The 14,594-nt window shown below is 57.2% G+C and overlaps 1 protein-coding gene across 30 annotated transcripts in view; it reads left to right on the top strand.

Annotated features, from left to right (window-relative positions):
• Positions 1-2,196: 2,196 nt before the first annotated feature.
• Positions 2,197-14,594, top strand: part of NFASC (neurofascin) — an 84,040-nt gene continuing 71,642 nt past the window's right edge. For all 30 annotated transcript variants that reach the window (XR_003536199.1, XM_027695403.1, XM_027695421.1 and 27 more), the window contains exon 1: positions 2,197-2,291. The gene's annotated coding sequence lies outside the window, so the exon portion shown is untranslated. The remainder of the gene's footprint in view (positions 2,292-14,594) is intronic.

Here is a 14,594-nt window from a genome sequence, read left to right as displayed (position 1 = left end):
CTCATTCCTCCCCTTTGCCCCTTCCCTGGTTAACTGTTAATTGGATTGCTGTGGATCTCCAGGGGGAAGGGAGGGAAGGGACCCTCCATGAGGTCCTGAGTGGGGACAAAGATCCCGAGTGGAGCTGGGAAGGGCTCAGAGCACCCCAGGGTGGGGCAGGAGTCGGTCCCTCACCTCCCCTGCCTGCAGCAAGGTCTGGCTCAGGGAGCCCTGGGTCTGGGATGTCCTCCTCATGTTCAGCCTCATCCTTGCTGGGAAACACCAAGCCCTGGACTCAAATTCCTGCTGATTTTACAGCCACCTGCCCCAAATGGATCTTGCAAGCACAGGGTGAGGTTTTTATTGCGTGTAAACACTTCACCTTGAGTTGCCAGCAGTTTGCAACTATTCCCCTCGATCATTTTGTCCCTCTTTGCACTGAATTTGGTCATCCCTACATGGAGATGTGTGCAGGAGACACATCTCAGGGTCCTTTCCCTCGTGTGCACAGGCTTGAGGAGCCTCTGGGCTCTTCCTCAGAGCTCTGCTCACCATCTCCTCACAGGAGGAGCCTCAAACAGGAGCAAGAAAATCTTTGCTCATGGAACAAGTAGATGAGCACTCAGTGTTTGTGTGGTGCAGGAAGGCAGGGGCCTCCTCCAGGTGGGATTCTCTGCTGAGACTTCCAAAAGCCAGAGGGGATATTTCAATTCCTTCCCAGCAGGCTGTCTGCAGCCAAGGCCATGCAAAGGAACAAGGAAAAGTGGATTTTGCAGGGTGCTGAGCAGCTCGAGAAGTGCAACGTGCCCTTGGATCCCTCTGGAATTAGCAGGAATCAGCACCTCGGAGGAGCAGTCAGCACTGTTTGAGAGGGAGCTCTTGAGTGACTTTCCCCACTCCCGCCCTAAATCCAGCTGCACAACAGGATCCCCGTGGAAACGGCAAACCTGGGTGAAATTTAATGTTTCCAAAGGTGCTGAGCAGCTGCAGGATGAGGAGTTGAGCCCGTGCTTTGGTGACATTGATACCAAAAAGTCCCCACCTTTAACACCAGGTTTCCTTGTGCTTTGTTGCTGATCCCTCTTTGCCCCCGGAGGCAGGGGATGGGTGGCTGGAATTCTGCTCAGCACTGGGCTCTGCACTGTCTCAGCTCTTCCTAATTGATTTATCTGCCTTGCTTTGCAGCAGCTGGGCCGTTGCTGCCCTGCAGCACCTGCTCTCTGAGTCTGGTTTGTGTTACTGCATCCATCACTCAAGGGGAAAACTGCAGCCGAAAGCTGCTTTCCCAGAGGCCCTGAGCAAGAGGAGGCCCTGGCACAGGGTGCCCAGAGAAGCTGTGGCTGCCCCTGGAAGTGTCCAAGGCCAGGTTGGACGGGGCTTGGAGCAACCTGGACTAGTGGAAGGTGTCCCTGCCCATGGCAGGGGGTGGCACTGGGTGATCTTTAATGTCCCTCCCAACCCGTTCTATGATTTGCATTGGATTGTTCCATATAAGTAGTTTAGAGGACACATGAAATATATATCTAAAAAGGGTCAGTGTGTTGCTTCCAGAGAAAGCTCCTCTCTCAGTTCAAGTTTTGCAGCCTCAGCAGAACATTTGGAATGTGGAAAAAAAGGAAAAAACGCAGGGCAAGGAGAGGCAGCAAAACCTCACTGTGAGTGTTTCCTGGATGGGGGGGAGGCTTTAATTAAACTGACACTCCTGATCACCAAGAGGCCGAAGAGATGTCTGGGCTGCGATGTTCACCTCTGCTGGGTCACTCGGCGGGGGGACAGCGCCTGTTTTGGGGCACTCACCAGCTGGCACCGCACCCAGAGCCAAGATGTGGCACTTCAGCTCCTCCCCGGCGGCCCCGCGGTGGCAGAATCGCCCTTGAGGGAGGGGATTTGCCCCTCGCGGTGCTTTGGGGGGGGCCCTGGAGGGTGCTGAGCCCCCCGCAGCCCTTCTCCTGGGTGACCCCAGCGCTCAGACCCTTCCATTCCCAAAAACTCGAGCCGGTGGATTCCCAGCCCGGGGTTGCGCCTTTGGCGCCTGCGGGGATTTTTTCGGGGAGGCAGAGCCGGGGCGGCGCGGCCGCGGATGCTAATTAACGGCCGCGCTAATGAACCCCTCCCCCTGCCTCAGCCCCCTCCCCGCCAGCCCCTGCCTTCCTCCCTCCCTCTCTGCCTCCTCCTCCTCCTCCCGGGGCGCGCTCGCTCTCCGCCCGCCCGGGAGCGCGCAGTGCGGCGCGGCCGCGCCCGGGAGCGCGCAGTGCGGCGCACCGAGCCCCGCACCGAGCCCCGGCTGCCGCCGACCCTCCGCTCCCCACCGGGTAAGGGGGTCCCGGGGGTGGGCACCGGGATGCGGGAGCGGCCCGGGGGATGCTCGGGGCACGGCCGGGCGGGGAGGGGTTGAGGGGGTGATCCCCGCATCCTCACCGCGGATTTGGGATCTCGCTGCCTGCAGGGTGACACCTTCCCCCTCCCTCCCCCTTTTTTTTGGTGCCCGGACCCCGTGCGGGGGGAGGTGGGTACCGGGCTGGGGGCATGTGATGGGATTTTGGCTCTTACGTCACGGCATCGTGTCCGCGCGTGTGATAAAATCCCGGGGTGGCAGCGCGGGGGGACGGGGGGGAAGCGCAGCCCGGGGACAGACCTTTGTGTGACACGGCAAGTTCGGGGCCCGAAAGCTCCCCGGGGGGACGAGGGGTTTTTGCCCCGCGGGGAACCCGCACCCGGCGCTTCCCTCTCGTGCTCGGGGGCGGATCCGCGTTCTCCCCTCGGAGACCCCCCGGGCTGGCAAAATCCATCCGGCGAGGCCTCTCCGAGGGCTCCCGGGCTGGGATGCGGCGCTGGATGGGGCCGGGCCCCGCCGGAGAGCAGCGCCCGGTGCCGGCCAGGTTTGTGATCCGCGTGATCCGGCCGCGCCTGCAGCAGCCCCGCGATCGATCCGGCGGCTCCTGGAGGTGGGGAAAGTGCTGAATCATTTGTACTCCCGGCTCTCCGGGCGGCTCAGCTGCTGCCGAGCTCCCGGCAGATGCTCGGGAAGGGGCTGCGGAGGGCGAAGGAAACTCTGCTGCGTGTGCGAGGCCGCGCCGGAGGAGGTGGGAATGCTGCGGGCCCGGGAGAGGGAATGCTGGGCTGGAGCGCGGGGCACTGTCCTCTGCCGTGGCCTCAGCTGCTCCTTGGAGGACAGGGAGCAGGGAAGATGCTCCTTGCATCCCGGTGAGGCCTGTGGGCATGGCGCTCTGGGGGATTACGGGCGAAAAAAGGGAGGTTTTCTCCAGAAAACCCTGTCCCTGCTAAAACTGGGAAAGGCTTGTGCGCCTGGCTTGGACGGGTTTTTCCTTTTCCCTTTTCCTTTGAGCTCGTTTTTCAAGGTCAGGTCCTCGGAGCAGCGCGTGGGCCGGGGGGCACTCCTGAAAGTCAAGCAGGGATGTTCCTGGCTGCTCCCTGGGAGGGAGGCGGTGCAGGGGGGCAGGGGGGATGTGTTGCAGGAAAACCGGGATGCTGCCATGCCCGGCCAAGCCCGGCATGGCTTTAAGATGGATCCTGTGGCGCTGTGGTGTTTCCGGGGTGCTCCTCTCAGCTGCTGAGCACAAAGGCAACAATCCTGTGACTTTTCCAGAGCTGCTGATTCCTTTCTTTCTGCCCGAGGTTCTGTGAAACCCCCACCCTTGGCAGGCACTGACGGGCAGCGTGGCTGCTTTGTTCCCAGAAAACTTCTCTGCCTGGCCTACCCTGAAAGAAAAACCCCTCAAACGCAGCATCCTCCTTTTCATTTCTATTTCTGGCCTTTCTCTTCCCCCCCAGCTCCAGGCTGAGCTCTTGCTGACTTCCCTTTTTTTTTTGTGTGTGTGTGTGGTTGTAACAGGAATCCGACATAAATAATGCATGGAAGGGCTGCTCAGCTGACAGAGGACGGGCTCAAGTTGTTAAATTTGAAAATAAGACTTTGTTTACAGGGGGGTTGAGACCTGGGGACTGGCTTTGTCTTGCTGGAGCTGCACGATGGGGTTGGTTCTTGGGATAACAAAGCTCCATCCTCATCCTCAGCCCTCTCAGGCTGTTTCCCGAGCTGGGCTGTGGCTTTGGGATCTGATTTAAACCGAGACAGTCAATCCAATCACCTCTTCTCCCAGCTAATGATTAAATGGAAAATATCCCAAGCTCTCAAAAGGTATTAATTCATAATGAATTATTTGCCTTGCCGGGATCTAATTGTCTTCGTGGGGTCCTGTGCGTAAAATCGATGCTGCTGCTGGCAAAGTGCCACCACAGAGGCTTCCTGTGGCTCTCAGGCAGAGAGGGTGGGCAAATATCTTTGGTAAAACGGGCAAGAAATGAGGATTTGGTGCTGCCTGGGCTCCTGTGGGGTGCTGGGAGGAGGCTGATCCCACGGGATTCCCGGGAAGGAGGACACGGAGCCCCAGGGACGAGCTGCTGGTGCAGCTGCTCAGGGGGAGCAGGGGAGGTGTTGGGGTGAGGGGTGATCCATGAGGTGTCTGTTCCGTGTGTCAGGGGCTGTGTGGGACCGGGAATGAGATGCTCCAAGTGCTGCCCCAGGAGCTGCTGGTGTTTTCCATGATTCCAAGGAAAGGGAGAACGGACACGGGCGGGAGGCAAAAGGACCTTTGCTGGCTCAGGCTGATGGGAGAGGGGCAGTGGAGGGAGTTTAAAGGAGTTTTAACTTTCTGTTGGAGTGATTCTCACTTCCAAGACTCTGTTCCAGGCCTGGCTGGGTGACCCTGGGAGAAGGACCTGAGGTGACCTTGGGGGGAAGGTTTGTTGGGTGAATTATTCCCAGGTCCCAAGGACCTTGCCAGGCTCCAATCCCCTCTCTCTTCTGTCACCACTGAGCAGAAATGTGGTAGTTTGGGGGTGTCTCTACAAAGCACTGCCCAGTGTCTCCAGAAATGGAGCTCACCTGGGCAGGAAACTCGGATTTAACCCCACTGTGGTTGTTTGCACTGGATGTCTCTGAGTAATACACAGAAAATCAGATTTTCCTGGAATTTGAATAACAGCAGAACCCAGGAGGGGACTTCTAAAAAAACAAAACAAGAAACCTCTGGTACTTCCCTTTTGAGGGTTTATTCCTTGGGTTTCATTTGCCCTTTACCAAAATATCCCCCTGTATCTTAAAACCAAGCAGCTCCAGCCACGGGTTGTGTTCACTTACAGCTTTTGAAAGGCTCTTGCAAATCTTGTCAGGGAGGTCTAGCTTGTCTCCCTGCCCTGTGGGTAACTCCTTTCAGAAAGGATTTTCTTCATTTTAAATGTTGTTGGATGACTTCTGCTCCATCTTTTCTCTTTTTCCCCCTCCTGCTCAAGCAGGTCACACCTTCATTCCTTTACCTTGGCTGTCCAGGATAATTATTGCATAATTTGAGAGATCCAGCTCAGAGTGAACCTGCCTGAAGTTGTTGTTACGTTAAATAATCCCCCTCCCTTTCTTCTTCTTTAATCCAGATCCGAAAGAAACAGTGCTGTGTTATTATGGATTAAAACAGAGCAGGATTTAGACCTCAGCCCTGCTTATAGGGATCACCATTCCCAGTTAATGAGATAGGAGGAGGAGGATTAACAACTGAACAAGTAGAGATGGGGTTGTGTGGCTAAACCAGGTAGAAGTTCCCAAGGATACACGGGGACAAGTCTTTGCTTTGTCCCTTTATCTCCCCTCGCTTCAGAGCCCTTTGGATCTCATCCCACCCTGTGAGATCCGGGCCTGTTCTCCTCCCTGTGCGAATGCAGCTGGGAGAGAGCAGCCCAAGGGCACAGGGGAGCAAAGCACCCACTGCAGGCAGAGCTGGACCAAAGGCCTTGGGAACTGGGAATGGAGAATTCCCTTCCCAAAGCAGAGTCTGGAAATCCTTCTCTGGCCTCACTCTGCTCCTCAGCCCAGCCCCAGCATGGGGCTGCTGCATTCCCAGGCTGGGGGGAAGAGGCAAGAGGGGCCTTTGCACAGCCAGGATTCAGTGTAGGGTGACACAGGCAGGGCTGAGAAACCCCTTGCACTGTCCTGGCTGCTGCTCTCCCACCTTTGGAAGCAAACATTGCTCCTCACAGATGGCTGGTTAAAGGGAGCAGAACCCAGAGGCTTTTGGTGCAAGGTGAACCCGGAGGTTCATTGGAATTCTTGGCAGGTTTTCTGCTGCTTTCTGCCTCCCTGGCAGGGGGGTTTTGCCGTTTTTCCAGCACGGGGACCGATGGGTTCCTGCAGACAGTAGGAATCCTGAGGCCCAGCAAGGGTGATCCTGTCGGACTGTCAGCCCGCATCCTGAATTCCTCCTGAAATGTGCTGGCACGGGCTGGCCGGGCTGGCAACTGCAGTGGGAGCTGGGAGGGTGACAGGGCTCTCCTTGGATCTGCAGGAAATGCAGCGAAATCCTCTTTCTGCTCGGAAATGCTCCCTTTTCCTGGCTATCCCATAAAAGAATCACGGAATCATGGACTGGGGTCGGGTTGGGAGGGACCTCAAAGCTCATCTCGTCCCACCTTCCACTAGCCCGGGTTGCTCCAAGCCTCGTCCAGCCTGGCCTTGGACACTTCCAGGGATCCAGGGGCAGCCACAGCTTCTCTGGGAAACCCGGGAATGACAAGGACATGGGTGTTCGTGGGTGGGAGAGGGACCCTCGCGGAGCGGCCCCGTCCCGTCCCGTCCCATCCCGCGGGGCTCCGGCCGCTCTCCAGGGTCCTGAACCGCCCGCCGGGGACCCCACGCGAACTGGGGGCTCTCGTGCCCTCCCCCTTTGGCTCCTGAGCTGTTCTCTCCTGATTTCCCCTCGTGTCCAGGGCAAAAAGGGATAACAGGGATACGCTGAAATAAGAGGATGCAAGAAGGGGGGGACGGTTCCCCCCTCCTCCCTCTCCAGCAGGACTGGATTACCCGGAGAGGGTGGGTGGGCTCCACCTTTCTTGGTGTTTAAAACACCTTGTTTTAAACCTGGATAAAGCTCTGCACAACCCGGGCTGGGCTTAGGGCTGAGCCTGCTCTCAGCTGATGGCTGGGCTGGGTGACCTGCCCTGGTCCCTTCCAGCCAGAAGTGTTTTGTGATCCCATCACCTCGAGGGTTTTCATCAGCGGGGAACAAAACAACCTGCTCCCTCTTCACATCCCTCTGAGAACCTTTTCTCCTGTACAGAGACTGACTGGCCGTGCTCACACCACCGGGGAGCTGTTTTATTGGATATTCACAGCCTGTTTTATTGGGTATTTGCACGGCCTGGGGGCAGGGAAAGAAATAACAGCAATAACACCATTCTCTTCTCCCCCCAGCGAGCTGAAAAGGTGGAGGCCAGCCCAGGCTCTGGAAGTTTTACCCAGTTAATCATAGAATCATAGAATCAGCTGGGTTGGAAGGGACCTCCCAGATCATCAAGTCCAACCCCGCTGTGGTTCCCAGCCCATGGCACTGATGCCACATCCAGTCTGTCCTTAAAAACCTCCAGGGATGGAGAATCCACCACTTCCCTGGGCAGCCCATTCCAATGGCTGATCACCCTCTCTGGAAAGAAATTCTTTCTAATATCCAACCTAAACCTCCCCTGGCACAGCTGAAGACCCCGAGCCCTCTTGTCTTGCTGAGAGTTGCCTGGGAAAAGAGACCAACCCCCCCCTGGCTCCCCCCTCCTGTCAGGGAGTTGCAGAGAGTGAGGAGGTCTCCCCTGAGCCTCCTCTTCTCCAGGCTGAACAGCCCCAGCTCCCTCAGCATCTCCTCACAGCACTTGTGCTCCAGTCCCTTGTTGCTCTCCTCTGGACCTGCTCCAGGACCTCAGTGATGAGGAGCTGCCCGTGCTCTGCTGCCTGTGCTGGTGGGAAATGTCCCTGCTCCTCCAGCAATTCGACTTGGGGCCAGCCTGGATCTTGTTCCACGGGCTCTTCACAGTCCCACGGAGGGGTTTGGCACCACCAGCCACCCCCTGTGCCGTGACACAGCCCCGTTTGTGAGGCCTGGGGGGGTCACTCTGCTCACAAAGGCACATCTGTGCTGCGAGTGGGCCCCCGTGGAGTGCAGGGCCCAGGAGAAGCTCCCGCTCTTGCTGTCACTTAAGTGGTGTCAGGCCTGGTGAAATCTTGCTTTCAGGCTCCCCCCAGCCCCAGCAACAAAGCCCTGCCTGTTGGGAGCTCGGGGTTTTGGGTCTGAGCCCCCGTGACGTGCTTGCAGATGGGAGCGGGGAGGGGCAGGGGGGGAGGACAGGACAGAACGGGGGCTTTGTGGCCACACACACGTGGCCACAACACTGGGGACCCCCAGAGCTGCTCCTGGGGTGTCCTCCTCTTGTGACACAGCTGCCAGGCTGGGGAAGGTGGGAGAAGAGGAGGTTGTGTGGAGACCTCACAGCAGCTCCCGCGTTGTGAAGGGTCTGCAAGGAAGGGAGAGGGGCTGTCAGCAGGAACTGGAATTATAAGACAAATGGGAATGGCTTCAAAGTGACAGAGGCAAAGTTTAGGTGAGAAATTCCTTCCCTGTGAGGGTGGGGAGGCCCTGGCACAGGTTTTCCAAAGAAGCTGTGGCTGCCCCATCCCTGGAAGTGTCCAAGGCCAGGCTGGACGGGGCTTGGAGCAACCTGGGCTAGTGGAAGGTGTCCCTGCCCGTGGCAGGGGGTGGGATGGGATGAACTTTTATGCCCCTTCCCACCCAAACCAGTCTGGGATTCTCCAATTCTATATCAAACCAACTTAAAGAGTTGATAATCCCATTTCCTTCTTCCCCTGTATCGAGTAAATTTGGATTCTAACGTAAAACATCTCAAGACTGAACTGTCTGTCAAAACTAAGTGAATATCCAATGAAACAGCTCCTTCCCTTGTGCCCAGAAGAGCTGGAATCAGGGTTTATTCACCCCTGTATCAGTTTATACCAAATCCATGGGCTGCACTATCAGAAGGCAGATCTGTGCACAGCCCAAGTGCCCTTCACAACGTCGTGTTGCCCATCAGAGCTGCCACCCCTCGCTGCCAGCTCTGGCATCCAGCTGCCAAGGCCTGCAGGGGTTTGTTTCCCAGCCCTCTCAGCAGCTGGGGAGCTTTGGCTAACCTCCTGTGAGTCTTGCTGGCCAGGGTGGCAGCTGGGGCTGCTCTGGCCCCAGCCCAGGACAGGCTGCTCCCTGATTCCATTGGCTCCATTTCCCTTCAACCCCTGTGCTCAGGTTTGGGATGGAGGTAGGACAGAGTGAGGGACTCTCTGAGTGTTCCAGGCAGGGTTTTTGCCCAGGAGATGCCAGGTTTGCTCAGCTGAGATGCTGCTCCCTCCCCCCCAGGCTGCCCTGAGAGACAAACAAATGGGAATGATGTTCATGACCAGAAATTGGCCTGGCCCCTGACGCTTTAATGTGTTTAAAAGGCAGATTTATCACAATTAAGAGGGGAGGGAGGGACGTGGATGAGAATAAACCCGTGTCTGCTGGCACAGCTCAGCTCAGGGCAGGGGAGGGCACTGGGGGGACTGGGACTGGGGTTTTAGGGGAGGAACTGCAGGAGAGGAAAATTAAAGCAGTGGTTCCCAAGCACCTCTTAGTTGGGAATTCACTTCAGAAGCTGCCCCAGGAACAGGTTCTAATGGCAATTACATAATCCACTGAAGCACAGGCCTTTGTGGCACCGAAAAAGTCGCTGGGAGGGAGGGAGGGGGGAGACAGGAGCTCTTGCTTGAAGGGACCCGTCAAAGCAGGAGAGCCCCAGAATTACACTGAAATAAGTGTATTGCCTCAGACTGAGCAAACATATAATTAACAATAAGATAACAGGGTGGCTCTACGAGCCAGCTAATTGCATTTCCAAATGTCAGCTTGTCAGCTCTCGTTTAGTCTTCGCTCAATCCGGGCTTTGCCAGAGCAGTGTCTGGTTTTAAATGGCATTTCCCTCTCCTGGCACCATGGGAGGATCTTCTCCTTCCTTGTCCTCACAAGGCTCTGCTAGCCCAGCTCTGGATTTGCTTTGCTCAGGTGTGGTTTCACTTGCTGGAATGTGATGTTTGTCCGCCGAGCGGCACTAAAAAAATTAAATAAAAATCAGGTCACGTTTGCAACTTGCTGATAGTGGCTAAAAAAGTTCTGTGCTTCCCTGCTGGTCCCCTGAGTAACAGCACGTGCTTTAAAACTGTGTTGGAAGGTGAATGGGGATGATATTTTGGGGGGCTTGGCCCAGGAACCCCCCCTGGGGACAACCTCCCCCAGCAGGACGGGTGGGGAAGAGGGGAAGGGGAAACTCTGAAGTTCTTCCCAGATTTTTGGTCTGTGGGTGCAGGACGTGATTTTGTGCTGCCTTTGAAGGTTGGGAGTGCTGTGCACTGGTGTGTGTGTGGTTATGGCAGGGATGAAGTCACAGATCCATGGAATATCCTCAGTGGGAAGGGACCCACAAGGATCCTCGAGTCCAACTCCTCACCCTGCACGGGGAACACCAAAATCCCGTGTCCCTGAGAGCGTTGTCCTGGTGACTCTTGTGCTCTGACAGGCTTGGTGTCTCCAAGATTCCACTAAAAAGTTTCTTTGGTGCCTCGAGTCCCTCTTAATCCCAGAAAATCAGAGCTCCTGTGCTCTCTTCCCAGCCCTGCTGCGGGGACAGCCCTGGAGCAGCTGATCCAGAGGGACAAGTCCCTGCTCAGACCTCCAGGAGAGGCTCAAGGTGGCCTGGAGTGTTCTAGAAACCCTCCTACCTGCTGCCCCTGAGCATGGAGGGGCATCACTGGGTGTTCAGGCCCCTTCCCTGTCCCCCTGGTTGTCTCCAGCTCGGTGCAGGAAGGGTTTTGCCTTCCTGGCTGTTGCAGGGATGGGGCTGCAGGGGGACAGTGCTGAGCCAGGCGCTGCTTCCACCTCGCTGTGGCCTCAGACCCACAGAGAAAACAGCTGAAAAGAGACTCTTTTCAGTTTTTGCTTTGTTTTCTCTGCGTTTCAAGGCCCACTCTCTGTCTGTCCTTGCAGGATCGTTCCCTAAAACGCAGCTAAAAAGTTATGGAGAATATTCTGTAGGACAAACCCAGGAGTCCTTATTCCAATTCCAGCTCCTTTCCTGGGGGGCTGTGACCCTGCCCCGGCCATTTAACACCCTCCCCCAGCTTCCCCAGAGGTGTTGCAGGGACTGGGAGGTGTTTTCTCCAGGGTGAGCCCCAAATATTTACTCTGTGGGCTGTTGGATGCATTAAATCCCTGCCCGTGCCTGGTCCGAGTCAACATCTGCTGATTAATTAGCAATAAATTGTGGGTCTCAGTCAGCAGAGCAGGGCTGGACGTGCACAGCCAGGGGTGCCCCGGGCCAGGCAGCCAAAGAAGCAGCTCTTGGACAATCGAGCTGCAGTTTGTGCCTGATGACAATCGAGATGCAGTTTGTGCCTGATGCTGCCCATTGTCCGGCCGGGGGGGGGGGGCTGGGCTGCACTGGAGAAGCTCCCGGGATCGATCCTGAACAGATGCTGAGCTGGGGGAAGGCAGATGGAGCACAATTCCCCCCGGGCTGGGGTGGGCAGCGTGGGCCAGATGCCACGAGGGGCCGGGGAGGGGCCATTCCCGGGGGATCTCCCCGTGCTGGCCCCGGGGAAGCGGATGTGAGGGGTGAGAGAACCCTCCCAGAGTTAGGAGATGGTCCTGGGGGAGCATCTCCACTCTCCAGGGTTAGGAGATGGTCCTGGGGGAGCATCTCTGCTCTCCAGGGACAGGGAAAGGTCCTGGGGTCACCCCGTGGAGCTGCCACAGGGACCCTGCAGCCTCCGGCCCCAGCGAGAGATGCGGACAGATCCAAACCCTCTCTGCTCCTGTGTGGGGAGATCAGGATGCTGTGGCCTCTCCAGACTGGGCACCTGGCACGGTTTCATGGCTCTGGACACTGCAGTCCCTGCAGTGGGACCAGTTCTGCACTGGGAAGCCCCTAAGGCAGAGTGAACTGGGGGGTCTGGGATAGGTGGCACAGCCCGTGGGGGAAGAGCTGCTGTTGTCTCTCTCCAGACGTGGCTGAGCCTCCTCCTCCTCTCCTGAGCCTCCTCCTCCTCTCCTTCCACGGTGACACAGAGGCCGAGCCCCCGAGCAGCTGCTCAGCACGGTGGGGGTGACTCTGGTTCGTTCCCAGAGCAGCAGCTCCAGCGGCTGCTCCCAGACACCACCCGGGGCCTTTGATATCCCGCTGGAGCTGCAGCAGGCAGCCCGTGCAAATTAAAAGTAATTCAGCTTCTCGACTCAGATCTCATATCTCTTTAATGTGTGCTCTTCAAGGGGCTGGATCATGTTTTAATTTCGGCAGAGAGCAGGAAGGCAGCGCCCGAATCAAGGGGAAACAGGGAGAAGTAACTAATCAATTGGTAGGGATGTGGCTTTATGGTTTCAAATCCTGAGGCTTGCTTCTCTCGTCGTCCCATTGCGCCGGACCTTTGATCCTTCTCCCTTCCAGCCCCACTCTAATTTTCCCGTGGCTGGAAAGCTGTTTGGGCTCGGTGCCTGTCGGGCATTGCCAATCCCAGTAATCCGGATGAGCCGGGCTGGCTCCGTAATTATCTCGGCAGCTACTCTGGGTTAATGAGACACCCGGGCGGCAAAGTGGAACCCAGAGCGCTTCGTGGTGCCCTTTGGTGGGGGAGGAAGGGTTTGGGGGGGGTTGTGGAGGCCGAGGTGAGCTGTGATGGGATTTAATTGTCTGTCACAACGAGCCTGATGGGCCGTTGTTTGAGTTGTTAGAGCGGTAACTGCCGCTGAAGGGGGAGTTTGGCAGCTCTTGTTGGGGGAGATAAGAACATCCCCCTTGGCGTGAAACATTATCACCGAACGCTTGGGACACAGGAGGCAGCGAATGCTGTGTCTGCTCCAAAATATCAGGTTCTGGTACATCCGGGCTGGGAAGAAGGTCCATCCTCGGAGGGCACCTTGGGAAGCAGCAGAAGGGAAGCGCTGGCTCCAAAAGGTGTCACCTGAACCGTCCCCGGGGCTTGGACCTCTGGGCACCGGGGCACCTCCACCCTGGAGAACGGCCAAGACCACAAAGACTTCTCGACTCCCAACCCGTTTAATCAGGAAAATGGAAATGGCATTTTAATAAGATGTTAATGAAGCTGTGGATCAGATTGGTCGGTTCCTCATTTAAAGCTACAAAGGGGAGCTTTGTTTTTTTCTCCTTGGCTTTATCACTTCTGTTCTTGCCTGATTAGTTATAATCTTCTGCCGTCCTTTACTGGGAAACTCCCACTTTTATTCTCTGGCAAGTCTATCCTTAAGTTCCTGTACAATCCTCCAGGGAAATCAGGCCACCTATATTTCATTTAGTGCCTTCAGACAATTAACCTAACAAAGATTCCTCTCCCCGTTCCCTCCTTCCCCCATCTGTTTCCTAATTACCAGTGGAACTGGGATATACGGGCAGACTCGGCCTGGGTTTTTAATTTTTTAATTAAATCCCCTCTTCTCACTCTTTGGGGTTGGCTCCTTCAGAGCTGGGGAAAACAGTAAAGCACAGGATGCACCACGAGGGTGAGCGAGCCTGGAAGGGGGCTGAGATGCAGATGAACCTGGAAGGGGGCTGAGATGCAGATTTTGGGCGTTTTGTCCCGTCGGAGCTGGAATGCAGAGTCACATCGGCCCTTCTCAGGGATCGGAAAGTGTCGAGTCATGTGCAGGGGCAGGCTGAGCTCCCCGGCAGCCTGGAGCAGCTCATCTTGGGAGCAGGGAAGCGTTTCTGGGAGGAGAACAACCTCCTGGTTCTCTGTTCAGGAAGGACAGATCCCCGTGTCCCTCTGTCCTTGTGCAGAGTGTCCTTCCCGTCCCCTCCTGCCCCCTCCTGCCCCAGCCCTGGGGGTCCATGGCCACTGAACTCTCCTTTCTGCGAGCCCAGCGCTGTTAAAGCTCCTGTGTGATGATGGGGGGGGCAGAGTGTCCATACTGGTGTTACTGGGAGGAGGAGCAGTGCCCCGCACTGGGGACCGCGGTTGTGCAGGGACCTCATTCCCACTCGGGGCAGGGTTTGCTGCAGCCTTTGGCTCTGGTTCTGCGGCTGCAAATCCTGCGCCCCCCACCCCAGCACTGCCCAGGGAGGGGGTGGAGATTCCCTGGAGACATTCCAAGCCCACCTGGACGCGTGACACCTGCCCCAGGTGACCCTGCCCTTGCAGGGGGGTTGGGCTGGATGAGCTCCAGAGTTCCCTCCCAACCCTAAATATTCTGGGATTCTCCAAAAGAGGAATCTCCGCTCCTTCCCCCCCGCTCCGTGCCCTCCTCCTGCCCACCCTGTGCCCTCTCCCTCACCCTCTGTTTTCCCGTGCCGTGCCCTCCCCTGCGCTCTGAGTCATCCCGTCTGCACCGCGGGGGACTCGGCGAGGGAAAACCTGTTCCCGTCTGGCTGCTCAGCCCCCGCCGCCGGCGCGGAGCCGCTCCTGCCTCTCCCCCGCGCTGGGATCACCCCCAATTCCTGCTTCTCCATCCCCAATTCCTGCCTCTCCCCCGCGCTGGGATCACCCCCAATTCCTGCCTCTCCCCCGCGCCGGGATCATCCCCAATTCCTGCCTCTCCACCCCCAATTCCTGCCTCTCCCCCGCACTGGGATCACCCCCAATTCTTGCTTCTCCCCCGCGCTGGGATCACCCCCAATTCCCGCCTCTCCTCTGCACTGGGATCACCCCCAATTCCTGCCTCTCCATCCCCAATTCCTGCCTCTCC

This window comes from Neopelma chrysocephalum, unplaced genomic scaffold (genome assembly GCF_003984885.1).
Source record: "Neopelma chrysocephalum unplaced genomic scaffold, ASM398488v2 Primary Assembly neopelma1_100, whole genome shotgun sequence".
NCBI classification, from domain to species: domain Eukaryota; kingdom Metazoa; phylum Chordata; class Aves; order Passeriformes; family Pipridae; genus Neopelma; species Neopelma chrysocephalum.
Note: the sequence above shows the minus strand (reverse complement) of the source record. Positions and strands in the feature narration are given on the sequence as shown.